At 42.4% G+C, this 13,713-nt stretch overlaps 1 protein-coding gene across 3 annotated transcripts in view; it reads right to left on the reverse strand.

The window, feature by feature from the left end:
* Positions 1-5,975: 5,975 nt before the first annotated feature.
* LOC147871860 (uncharacterized) overlaps positions 5,976-13,713 on the reverse strand; it is a 42,299-nt gene continuing 34,561 nt past the window's right edge. The window contains exons 1-3 of one of the 3 annotated variants that reach the window (XR_015538272.1): positions 11,050-11,260; positions 9,263-10,902; positions 5,976-8,922 (exon numbers count right to left, since the gene is read on the reverse strand). The gene's annotated coding sequence lies outside the window, so the exon portion shown is untranslated. Of the gene's footprint in view, positions 8,923-9,262; positions 10,903-11,049; positions 11,261-13,713 lie in introns of those variants that run through there. The other 2 variants (XR_015538273.1, XM_087360085.1) reach the window with 2 other exon arrangements.

The following is a 13,713-nucleotide window of genomic DNA, read 5'->3' on the forward strand; positions in this document are numbered from 1 at the left end:
GTTGTACAAGACGTAGCACCCGGGGACACACAACAGGACACATGTACTCTCGCATGTGCGTTGTCACAGTCCTAGAGAAAAATATATAGACGATCTTATATCACTCCACTTTCTCCATGGAAGAGCGACGTAATTCACCTGTAAAGCCGCCAGACAGAAATGCCTATAAGTCAGGGTCGTTATCTATCCGACCAGGTTAAATCTGTAATCATTATGATAAGGTCAAATCCAGGAGTCAATTATAATCAATATTACAATTTTCATCGATTTGTGCTTACATTACACGTACAGTGAATGGCAAAAGAGGTGGAAATCAACACAATAAGAATTTATTATTATTATTTTCGCTTCAGATTCCAGGATTACATTTTCAATGGTGCAAGGGTTAATAAAATCTAACTCAAAGACGTTTGTAATTTCTAGAGAAAATCGGTTAGTATTTTCACTATCACGAAATCGCCTGCATTCTTTAGAGCTTCGTACTAACACCACGAAACCTTCAACAACTCTTTGGCTGTCGAATAAATCGAGAATTAAACCAAACACAAGCTGAGACGTAATATCAAAATGGCCGACTGAAGCCCCAACTTACCTAAAGACTGCGTACATACGCGCTGTACCGAAGCAGGAGACAGACAAACGGAAAGAACTCAACTTGTTCGAGGAAACAAGTTTCGCGGAGCATGCTGGGAAAGGCAAAGATGAAAAACTCATCCAACGCGTGTCGGCAGAGATGACTAAGGGGCAGATAAAATTATACGTCCAGTAATAAAACACTAAAAGCGAAAATACTACGAGCAGCGAAAACTCAATGATTTAATCGAATGAAACCAAATCGCGGGACCGAGGATCCTGTAAATGGTCGTACAGAATAAAACAAGGCTCAAAAACATAAAATAAATGGCAGCGTCCTCTGTGCGGGAACATCGGGACCCACCACAAGCGCCGTCCCGCATAGAGGGCGCAAGAGGTTATTTTGCTTTAAGAGGTTTGTTTTAAGTTCCTATGACCACTTAGCGGCTGGGGTTGAGCCCCCCTGTCGGTATTATTCCATATCAATTACCGCGCTTTCGTTGCTGGTACTATTTTCGAATTTTGAGTGGTCCTCTCATTATACCTAATCTTACTATGTTCCTGCTATATCCCCTAGACAAGATCTGTTGCCAGGTCGGTTAGTCGAAAGAGTTGAACGACTCGCCTCGCCCACGAGGTCCTGTTTTGCGTAGCGTGCGAGCGCAAAGCCAACGAGTTGGACTCGTCCGACTCGGGTGGTTCGTTGGAACCCGGCGCCCGGGCCATTGTCCGGAGCCGGGTCCGCGCCTCTGCTCGCTCAAGAAACGGCCTGGGCCTCCACCTCCCTTCGTGGGGCGCGGGGGGGTTAGGGCGCGGGGGGTTAGGGCGCGGGGGGTTAGGGCGCGGGGGTTAGGGCGCGGGGGTTAGGGCGCGGGGGTTAGGGCGCGGGGGTTAGGGCGCGGGGGTTAGGGCGCGGGGGTTAGGGCGCGGGGGTTAGGGCGCGGGGGTTAGGGCGCGGGGGTTAGGACGCGGGGATTAGGGCGCGGGGGTTAGGGCGCGGGGGTTAGGGCGCGCGTTTTGAATTCTGGTTGTGGATCCTATGTGGGATAATATGGGGATTTTTGGTGGGGAATCCTGCAGGATCGTGGGTAATATTATGTGGTGAATCCAGGGGAATATCCTGGGAATCATGGGTTGCGATCGTGGGAAATTCTGTTGGAAATGTTTGGTGGCAGATACTGCTAGATCTAGGTAGGGAATCCTTTGTGGGGATCCTAGGAAATCTGTGGGGAATACTAGGATGGTCATGGGGAGTCCTGGTAAATACGAGGAATCCTGGAGGGGGTTATAGGGGATCCTAGAGGTGATTGTCTTCGGGGATCCTTCCGTAATCCTAGAGGGCAGTGTCCAGGGAATCCTGGGGTCCTAGGGGATCCTGTGGTTCCTGGGATATGGTGATGCTGCAGGGATCCTGAGGGGATGGTCCCGGGGGGGCGATCTTGTGTAGGGGTGATCATGAGGGTTGGCCCAAAGAAGGGGATAGCCCTGGGAAGGGGTGCGACTGGGGTAGTGGCCCTGGGGTAAAGGGTGTGGCCCTAGGGTGGCTGGCTAGCAGAAATATTGGTGAGAAGATATAACCTTGAGATTTTTTAAGACCAGTATCTACGAAACTATTGGGCCGAATTTGTCGTGGCTTCCTTGACCTATACGTGACCTCATTTTGACATGAGTATGGTCAATCAGGTATTTGCCGTTTGGCATAAATACGTATGACCTTGAGAATTTTAAAGACCTCTATCTGGCAAACTATTGGGGCGATCTTGTCTTGACTTTGTCATGACCTTGACCTAACAGTGACATCAATGTTACAAGAGAATAATCACTCTGATAACTGACGAAGATGTGAGGGCGAAATAATGTACAACAGTGGTCCCCAACGCGGTGCCCGCGTTGATACGGAAAGAGGTTATACTAAATAATAAAGGCCGTTCAACCATGAACATTATAAAATCAAAGCACAGTTCTCTACGTACTAATGCCCATCTTGACGATTGCGAGCAGCAACATCATCCTACTCTCCCAAATTTGAAAAACTGGCCGATAAAATGCAGCGCCAAACATCACACTAACTTCCCACTTGAGTAATAATAATTGTACTTATAAAGTTACGTATTTTTGATAGCGTGGTTTCTTGTATCAATAAACGTCGTGTTGTTTTGTGTATTATTTGGTGTCCGTATCTTATTTGTCCAGAGAAAGGAAAATTTGGCTTTGTTAATTGGTTGGTGCCCGCCACGATCTCATAAACTCTCAAATGTGCCCTTGGGCAAAAAAAAGGTTGGGGACCACTGACGTAAGGCAATACTTGCCAAACATTATCATCAGTGCGTTTGGTGTAATCACGCACGTCTGCTGATATCGAAGTTTCAAGGTTCCTACGTGCGGATATCCGTATATCCCATGTATACATAAGATCGAGATTAGATACATTTCTTTTGTACATTCATGTATGTCTGATGGTACTCATGTTGATATGGGTTGCCATTATCCACACATTGAAGGCAGATTCATATTTATTTATGACGGACTTTGCCACAGTACGTATGTGTTTGCCGTGTGGTATTCTACGTCCATACAGCATCCAGTTGATGTGATGTGTCCAGATGGGGGGGAGGGAGGAGGTCATAAATGCAGAGGGAGTTAAAGAGAGAAAAGTAATGCCGCACCAGCTTGGACCAAAAGTTATATTCTGAGCAAAAAATTTCGAAAAGGAATTCCCACAGTGGCAAAGCGTGACTTTTTCAAAAGTGTTGGCCAAATCCCACTCCGGGATGGGGGTCAGGGGAGTTGAAACTTTGGCAGTTGAGTTTTTGGATCGTAATTTATCTTCCATGATGAACAATTAAGTGTTAGCAGTCGAGGTTTGGCTAACATCTTAGCTTGGTAGGTCTACTTACCCCCTCAAACCAGAACTATATTGTAAGATTTGAGGTTTCCACAGCAGATATTGTTTCTGTCATAATTGCGTTTGCGCAAATAGACTGGGAGCTTACGCCTGAATGAGGTACCCATCAACGCTTGTAGGGGAAGGTATTCCCATATGTCATTTCAGATAGATCCATTCAAACAGCACATCCAAGTTACTGCTATTCTTATGGGCACACACTCCAGAAGCATCTATACGTTAATGTGATTAAGTCAAGGTTGTGTACAATGTCTTCCGTGGTTTAATGCGTCACTGGGACATACGATTGTGTGGGTCGTATTAACGCGGTCAGTATCGCACTCCATTGCAGCAAGCTGCCACTACAAACAGTCCTACATATCGGGTGGCCATTATGACCCATTCCACTTGCATGAATAAACGGAAAATCAGTTAACACTGACACGATATCTAGTTGCTACAGGTTGCAGCGTGAACTTGTAACTAAATCAGTACACGAACTGTAAAGAAGTTTTTGACATAATCTCGCACAGTGCTAGGACAATGGATGTAAAATAAAATGTCGTACCTTTAGTTGCAACGAAGGTAACTGTTGCGAGCAGCGCCAACTGGGACAATCATAATTAATAAGAAAGCTGGTCATGTCGTTGACCGATTAACTAACTAGATGGCTTACCGAACCAGAAGGTTCATCACCGAACTAACCAAAGCCCTCCACCGGACCCTGTCCTGGGCCAACAAAATCCAGTCTCCTTCAACTCCTATCTCCCATAGATCCCGCCTGAGATTATCCTCCCATCTACGTCTAGGTCTCCCCAGAGGTCTCTCCCCCTCAGGCTTCCCGGTGCAAACCTCTTGTCCCATCCATGCACGCTACATGCCCAGACCATCTCATTCTTCTCGACTTAATCACCCTGACAATATTGGGGGAGGAGTACATATTTTTAAGCTCGTCATTGTGCAGTTTTCTCCATGCCCCATCATCTTCTCTCCTAGGCCCAAATATCCTCCTAAACACCCGATTCTCAAACACCTGCAATCTGTGTTCCTCCCTCTGAGTGAGAGACCATGTTTCGCACCCATACCACACAACAGGCAAGATTATTGTTTTGTATATTTTAATCTTCAGGTTCTTAGAAATCAGACGGGAAGACAAAATATTTTGAACTGAGATGTAGCGAGCATTTCCGGAATTTAGTCTCCTCCTAACTTCGTCGTGAGCATCATTTTGAATCGTTTTTGTTGTTCCCAAGTATTTGAACTTTGTCACACTTTCAAAGGATTTATGAGCCACCTTAATGTCTGTCGGGTACATCATCGTGTTCACAAAAGCCCGCCACCGGGGTCTATCCTGAGTCAGTTGCATCCAGTTCACTCCATTGAGACCCATCTTCGTAAGATTCGTCTTAATGTTATCTTCCCACCTACGCCGAGGTGTTCCCTTCAGGCCTTGTAAACTTTCAACTCGCCCTCACAACATCGGGTGAGGAGTTCGTCAAGCATTTTTCTCTCTTATCTGTCCCACTCCCGTTTTGGGTCCAGACATCTTCCTCGACACTCTGTTCTCAGAGGCCCTCAGTCTATGTTCCTCCCTCAAAGAGAGAGACCACGTTTTGCACCCATAAATACTTTGCACTCAATAATAGCAAGCATTCCCCAGATTTAATCTGCTGATGTAGGGAGATTCTTCAATATTTATTCTTCTAAATCCGGAATACAATTTCTTTCAGTTCCCTAAAACGCTTTAATAATGTCGATGTATCAAGAGATGAAAAGCGTTAGAATTATTGTTCAGAATACAAACCCCACTTTTTAGCATCCACGTATTTTTATTAAGATTCTGGGCCACGAAACACGTTTAATTCATTTAAAATTGTAAAAAGTTAATTGCCTACTGGAATATTCTTTTATTATAAATGTTGCCGTTAACAAACAGAAGTCAATCTAATGTTACTTGAAATTGTGTTAAAAAAGTTTAATTCTCTTACACGAGTTCACAAATGCAGACGAAAACATTAAATGTGATGAACAACAATATTTATAATTAGGAATCCCTTACCTCAAACTTTGTTCAATTGTAGGAGACCACGACGTCCACGGGCAAAGATCAGTTTAATCAAAATTAAAATGGAGAGAGTGGAGGGCGGTTTCACAGATTTCTTAATAATTCTTATATAAGATAAGAACTTGTGATATTCTATATTAGTAAGAATTACCACAAACAACTTATTCCCTCCACCTAACATTTACCTGGGCAATACTCATTACAGCTGAATCTAAACGGTGACAAGCCGCTGCATCCAGTCTGTACAAAAAGTCATTATTTCACGGTCACCAACTCTGAAATGACAAATGTTCGTGTAAAAGACAGATCAATGAAAATGTCACCTTATATTTTAAACTGCGACAGTAGCTCAGTCTCTTGTGTGGAAGGAAACAATCTTGGATGAAGATAAGTGCAAAATTCCTCTGACAGCATAGCCGAGTTTCCAGGAAATTCCAAAGTGAAATGGCCGTGACATTCCACATGAAACCAGATTCATTCAGAATGGAGTTGCCTCTTTCCACATCCTACGTCATTAGGAACCCTGCATATTCCAAACTGCATCACAACACTGATATTTAAACACCGCAACCTATCTGCTGTCACACCACAGCGACCAGAATGGCATATCCAGATCACATCAGGCGTTATGAGTAAAGGTGACGATTCTGAAGAAAAAGTAACACACACATCGCGAAGACAAGTTTACTGCAATTACTGTCATCATCATTATTGCCATCTTCTTCCAAACATCTAATCTGCCATATGCAACTTCCATGCTCATTCTTTTCCTTTCTGACTGCCTCACTAGAATCGTAACAAACTGGTAATATTACCAACTACAAAACATCAGTGCCTTCCTGGACAAACACGTAGTAGCTAGTTTTAACACTTTTCTTAGTATTCAAATTGAGCCGAGTTGTTTTGTAACGATTACGAGGACGAACAAGACCTCAAAACAATGTAGAAATACACGAATTCTGTCGGCCAATGTACAAACGTTCTAGGCTACGCTTCAGGAAGTTGTCAAATGTCACTTTCATAAATTACAAAGGGACCCTTTTCCCCCGCCCAGTAATGTATCCAACGCAACGAATTATGGTCATATCACGTAGGAATATGGTGGGGACAAACGAAGTCAAATCAGACGACAAAACGATGAAGTAAAGCAAACGCGAAAAGCCGTTCAATATGACCTTCGTGACTGTGTGTTCGTAAATAATTTGTTTCGGCTACGGTAAACAAATGATCATTTCCTTGTTAACCAAAGCAACGCGCCATTCATTACGCTAAACTACGTTCAATTTTTCTGCTACCCTTTTTAAAACAATCCGCACACCTACGCCCACATCTTGGGGCAGATTTTTATTCAAAGTCTTGGTTACTCGTATGGTCACATTTCCAGCAATTACAGAAGCAGCAGTTTGCCAGAAGACAACTGCCTGCCTTCTCTCCCTCGCTCCACACCCAATTCACATAACATGATGGAAGGATGACTGTAAGTGCCAAAGAAACTGGCAGGGTGCTGGGGCCATCAACCCGGTCGCAAATACTTAGACATTCTGTACTGTGGACGTGGGGATTCCCCACTAAGTAAAGGAGAGCCACCAAAAATTTCTTACTTTGAGGAAACATCTCTCCATGACACCAGCAGCAGCACTCTCAATGTAATAACTTTAACAAGTAGAAACACAACAAAATAAAGAAAGCAATTCTACAAAACAATATTTTGTATCTGACATTACGTCAATAAACAGTTTTACGAGATGAGTTTTAGTGCACGCTGATTACTGAATTGACAGCATGTCTACACGAGAATTTCTGATTGTGGTCACAATGTTTATTAATATCCCGGGACCCCTTCAACATCGTGATCGTATGTTGATTGACTACCCAATAAAAAGATCAATAAAACGTGCAACAAACAAAGCTACGTTCTACCTCCAAGAATCATACGCAAAGGAATCTTCACTCACAGACAGCTCAAACACTCTAATATTTTAACAAAAATCCTGCAAAAGAGCTGTACCACTTAAAGTCCTCTCCCTTCCATTTCAGCGCGGATTCTTACAGTAGTAGTTCTAGAAATGAAAGGAGGGGAGACACGGGTTTCGTATTGTATGCATTTCCTTCCTGATTTCTGCCCTCTAAAAAAAATAACTGAGGGTTTTAGTGGGTGCGATATGGGAGCCCAAGATGAGAGGAAGGAGGGGTTATGTAAAAATATATTTATGAGGGAGCAGCCAAAGTGGTCAACGAACACCAAACAGACATCATATATCATTTCATTTCCAGGTCAACAATCTTTAACCAAACTAAGTGGTCAATAACTACGGCCTGTCTCTCTCTCACACACACAAAAACACAATCTCTACATTCTTCCTATAAACAATCTGACTGACAACACTAACAAATTAGTCTTTCGTAAGCCAAGAACTCTTCACAACCATTTTACAGACATAAAATAACAATCCTGACAACACCAGCACTGGTACATTGTGACCCACATAAGTGGCACTGCCTTTCTATACTTGGTTCCAACCAACCAAACCACTCCTCGATCCTAATGCAAATCCCCTTACCCCACCCGCAACCACGGAATATACCAGAAGTAATACTGAGCCTCATCACATGTCCATGAGACTGACACCTGACAACTCTCAACTTATGGTTAAGTCTCAAATAAATGGAACCTCTGACAGTCATCTCCATTTTTGCAAGCAAATCCAAATTCATAACGAACACCACACCACAAACTTACGACTTTTGTAACCGATCCCCTTGCTCAACACAGCAAACTCTCAAAATTAACCAAAAGCACAGAAAATATCCCGGCAGCTCCGCTCACTGTGCACAAAACTAAATTACTTACACTGGCAAATGCTCACTTATTAATTAGTAAACAGACCACATTAAAGGCTCCTCAGCACTGCACACATCTCACATGTAACAAAACCTTATCACAAATAGTCACCACCCTCGTCTAAAAAGGATAAATAAACCTCACATTCTGATATCCTATGAACAATATCATGAATGCCTCTAGCGTACCACAGATACTGCAATAATGCCAATCCCTCACCACATTTACGTCTTTCAACATATCAACTCTCACACTTACAGTCACAACATCTAAAGTACCTAATAAAATTGGACAGACTCATCTCTCTCACACAACAACCACATCAAATACATTCTAATGCTCATGTACTCACACAACGAATGCCTGGTTCAGACCGATATCAGTCTCTTGCGGATACGAGTTTCCTTCTTTGTCCCAGCAGGTTTAATCTTCTGACATCAAGTCGGTCTGCCAACTGTTGCCGCACGTACTTCAACGCTTCTCTGGCTGGCAGTACGCGGGTCACGTGGTGCTCAGTAGAATCTGAAGGATCATTCTGTTTCTCGTAATCTGCTACTCCTAGAAAGAGAAAATACATTCACATTCAAAAAATCAAGACATCACACTCTTCTAAGAACACACAGTTTTACTTCACCAAGCAGTTAACACTCCCACCTTAGCCAATGAACAAGCACCTTCCATTTTCAGAAGACAAATTCTGTCAAGTTCATTACAAACCCATTCACAAGTTAACTTTAAATACGGGTCACGACCAGCGACCTGACAAATTCTGAACTCCCTCGCTCACAGATTCATACTGGAGCCTTTCTTTCCTCCCCCCCAACAAATTTAAAACATTCGCCAAGTGGGCCATTATTCCACACGTCATAATACTGCAACTGCAAACTCTACAACTCACACACGTCACGTCAGACCCACGCAACTTCCGTTGCCACTGATTCAGTGGATATTTAACGAACAGTTCGCTTGCCGTCGGTTTGGAGCCGAGGATGTTGATCGCTGTCTCCCGGAAAAGAACAAGTGCCAGGTGTCCCGGCTTACAGGGCTCCCTCTCCTCGTGCCCCATTATGACAGCGAGGGAGTCTGTAAACACCAGTCGGTCCATGCCCTTCAGGTTCGCCTGTTTTGATGTCATGGAGAAAGGACGTAAATGAAAGATTAAGAAATGGCAAGCCACTACAACACAGCCAACATCTGTAGCACTTCTACTACTAAGGTGAATTCAACCGACAAGGGGCAAGAGGTAGCCGTATCAATTAGATTTATTTTCCATATCACCATCAGTAATGCCACTTTATAATGCCTTCTGGAAGCAAAGGTGGAAGCTTCACCATCAGTAATATAAATTGTTTCAATGTTGAACAATCTAAATTTATAAAACTGAACTCACCAGCTTCCTGTGATATCGCCACCATTGTGTAGTGACACACAAGGAACACCGTCGTAACTCTTTCATGGCTGCAGCAACAAACAATCCTACCAACATACACAACAGGCCTTACTGGCTGTTCCAGATATGAAGCAGACGCTTTCAACAAGTTCACGTACTAAATGTGGTTTTAAGAGAGATTTCAGGTTCTCACAGTGGTCTTTGGGTTCTAACACCACTTGGACTTACAGAAAACCAACACCGATTATGGTTTTCAAACATTTAATGGTTCGCTATATCAGCTGAAGTTATCCTTGTGACTAAGCGCAATGCCATGAGGCAGTGGGAGCATGGAGGTAAACTCCATGCATTCTCAATTATAGAACTATGTGGAGGTCAGCCTCAAAATGTGGTTCCTTAAACTGCAAAGAAAAATCACGTTCTTCATTGTTTCTTTGTAGTCTCAATAGAAGAAATAGACAAGTTCTTTATTTCATTAAAACCATTTGCTACTTTTCAGGACAAAAGGTCTTCAACACTTTCTTCTTCTTCTTTCAATAATGGCATTATAATTCAGAGAAGAAGTTTATTAAACAATTTACTCAAATGGATGAACTTGCCTGTGACTGCCATCTGGTGAGTGGCTCTGGCTTGCTTGTCCTGCAATCTGTACGGAATCCCATGGACTGCGGAGATCTCCACATGTGGATCATCAATCACAATGAGTACAGATAATTACACTCACATCCTAATGTTCAATGGTCACAGCAGTGGCCAATGCAGTAGCTGCTTCCTAAATCAGCAACTGATGTATGAGGGACAGAGCAAATGGGAAATCTGGGTTTATGATATGACAAAGAAATACATTACTTGTAGAAGCCTCCTGGTACTGGCAGGATACTAAACCCAAACTAATTGTGATACAGCCTCTAACAGGCTCACTGTACCAGTAAATAATGAGCTACTGAATTTCCACATGCAAGTCACAAAAACTGAGGCTGCCACTACGTGTCTGTGGGTCATCCCAACCGCATCGCCTGATGAATTGTGTCCATCATGCACAATGGTCATGCCAGCTACCGGAGCAAAGTCTTGCTACGTCCGTAGTAATGATGGACTCGAAACTGCATAACGGCTGAAGTATCCCATATGCTTGCATTCACGCCTACCTGAAACAAAACCATGTACAGAAATAAACATCCGCATTGAGAGACCAGTATTAATTCTTACTACGAAGGCACTCTACACCACATTAATAACCTACTGGCAACTAATCCGGCCTTTCGTGCAACCAAAATATTTCCCACTTTACGTACTTCACACAGGAGAAAGATGACAAACATCAGTTCAAATAAACTTGCAAGCATTGGAAATATAAGAGAGTAAAGCTGCACTCGACTGGGCATGCATCCTACCATCACGCCGTCCGAAGTAAACAATAACAGCAGAGGAGCAGCGCCATTTTCTCGCACGCAGGGACGGCAACGTCTGAAAAACAGCGAACACATCCCGCCACCGGCGGAGCATGAGGGATATTCAATGATCAATATATGCGCAACCCTGACGAACTGTCCTGTCATCTACCGACAATACACCTGAGGTACATGCCCCTCCGCGAACACTACACGGCACTGCCGAACCAAATGCTGCCTGAAATACCACTCCACAGTTTGTAAACTTATAAGCACCTGAAACGTAATTAAAGCCCTTCTGCCTTCTTGTCCACATGAAGTATTGTGGTTGTTATCAGGAATACAAAATATATTTGTGATTACATAAACTTTACATCAGGTACCCATCATATATGAGTTTGTTGTAAATGTAAACTGTGCTGTAGTTCACTGAAACATAATATAAAATATTCTCTTTAGCACCACTTTAAAGAAACAATATTATGCCTCCTTTTTTTGGGAACCAGGAATCTGACCATCTCCTCACTGCGGTAAATTTTGCCTGACTGTTCCTCCCTCCAAGCAGCTGAGTAACCACGATCCTAACTTTGCGGTCTTATCGCGTTCCCTCAGTACTAATCTACACTTACCCACATGCTCCTGCCATCCTAAAGTGAACTGCGTTAATTTGTATTTTGGCTGCAATGTACCAGAGTAATAAGCATTTGTATAATCCATTTTCATCAAAATATTCTTTGCATTACGGCAAACCTGACACTATTTTAAATGAAGTTATTATAGAATCCCTTGACATTTTAGATTTCTTTACAGACAGTTACAGTGGTTATATGTGATTCCTCACGTAGCAAACGGAAAACGATTCACCACTGGGGGAGCCATCACACTTCTTACTAATGTACTGGTGAAATTGTTAAATGCAACTAAGAATATAAGGACATTATGCAGAGAGCTTATAACATTTCAATCTCTATCCATCTCCTACCCTTATTCAAAAGACTGAAACCTCTATCATTTCACACACACGAAAGTTTAACGTTACGTTAGAACAGTCTGGGAACTGAAACCAATAAGTGAAGAGAACGCTGTGGCAACGCAAAGACAGTCACCATTTCAACATATTTCACTAGGAGACAGGAACAAAATTTGAATGTCTAAGATACCAAAGACCACGAACAAAAGTGCTTTCAAGTATTTAGGCTGGAAGAGGGTTAAGAATTTTGATTAAACTTTATTTATCAATTTGTGGTTTATATAAAGTCAGTGTCAGAAGCTCATACAATGTAGCATAGATGACAATATTTGCTTTTAGGTTCATGAACATGCTCTTTCTTGCATGGAAATTTTAGAATGCCGTCTTCTGACAAATTATCAACAAACTGTGAAAGTGTGGAAGAATGGAGTCATGTTTTCATATTTGTTATCTTTAATTTCTAATACATTAATCTTTTACCAGAATAATGGTTAATTGCAAATGTTGGTAAACAAACTGCTAAGGAAAATATTGTTGAATGAAGATTTCAGTCTACAATTATTACACGTATAGCACAAAATTTCTCAGGTTATGTGCATCTCATGTTACTTGTAGGATAATAAAAGGAAGGAAGGTGGCATTTCAATAATATTGATGCACAAGGCATGCATGTACTGTGTTTGAAAGAATATTTATTGTAACTGGCCACTTCATTGACGTGGGGGGGGGGTGTGGCATGGAAACATTACGATGGATTTTAGGGAAATATGTTTTGAACCTCTGAGATGATTGGAAATGGCTGACCACGGATTCCCATGTGCAGGTGTTGTTATTACTCTTGATTAATCTTCCAACTGTAGGCTGCTACTTATAGTGGCAACGATATCAAATATTTTCCAAGTGGGCACAATGTATATTTTGTACTCCTTGGCCTTTGATTTAAGAATGATCACAATTTCCTGCATTGGAGAACATGACCACATTATGCTACTGAAAATTTTATCAATGGATAGTACCACACCAATGACCATGAAGTTGTAAACCCAACATCCCCGAATTAGAAAATGAAGAAACACAGTAAATATTATTGAAGAGGCAGCACTACATACATAGGAAGATAATATTAAAATCGTCTTCTAACTAGTTCGAACTCAGCAAGTACATGAATTATTGCTCCTGTCAGTATGAGATCTGAGTTCTGAAAAATTACCTCACAATTACACTTCACATTCTGACAGGAGACTCTACACAAAGAGGCGAAATAACACGTGACGTTTACAGAAATTTGTTAAAAAGAGTTACAAAAGACAGGATACTACTCTACCTGTACAAAGGAAAGCACATCACAGAAAGGCGTGGGATACGAACCCACGGTCCCTGCGACCAAGAGGCTACAAGGACCGCGCGGCCACTTTGACGCAATGTACGATGTGACATTTCAGGTACTAAGGTTTTTTTCGTAATTTTGGTGGCATTTTTCCTCTGGACACGGCGATATTTTGCGAATGATTTATGTACTTTTCACAAAATACACACCGCAATGTAGAACTTACGTTGCCACTTATCAACTTCTCGTTACCTTGAACTTGAGGTCGCCG

The sequence above is a fragment of the Zootermopsis nevadensis genome, unplaced genomic scaffold (genome assembly GCF_977971745.1).
Source record: "Zootermopsis nevadensis isolate Lab colony 2312 unplaced genomic scaffold, Znev_1.0 Znev_ptg000037l, whole genome shotgun sequence".
In the NCBI taxonomy this organism is placed as follows: domain Eukaryota; kingdom Metazoa; phylum Arthropoda; class Insecta; order Blattodea; family Termopsidae; genus Zootermopsis; species Zootermopsis nevadensis.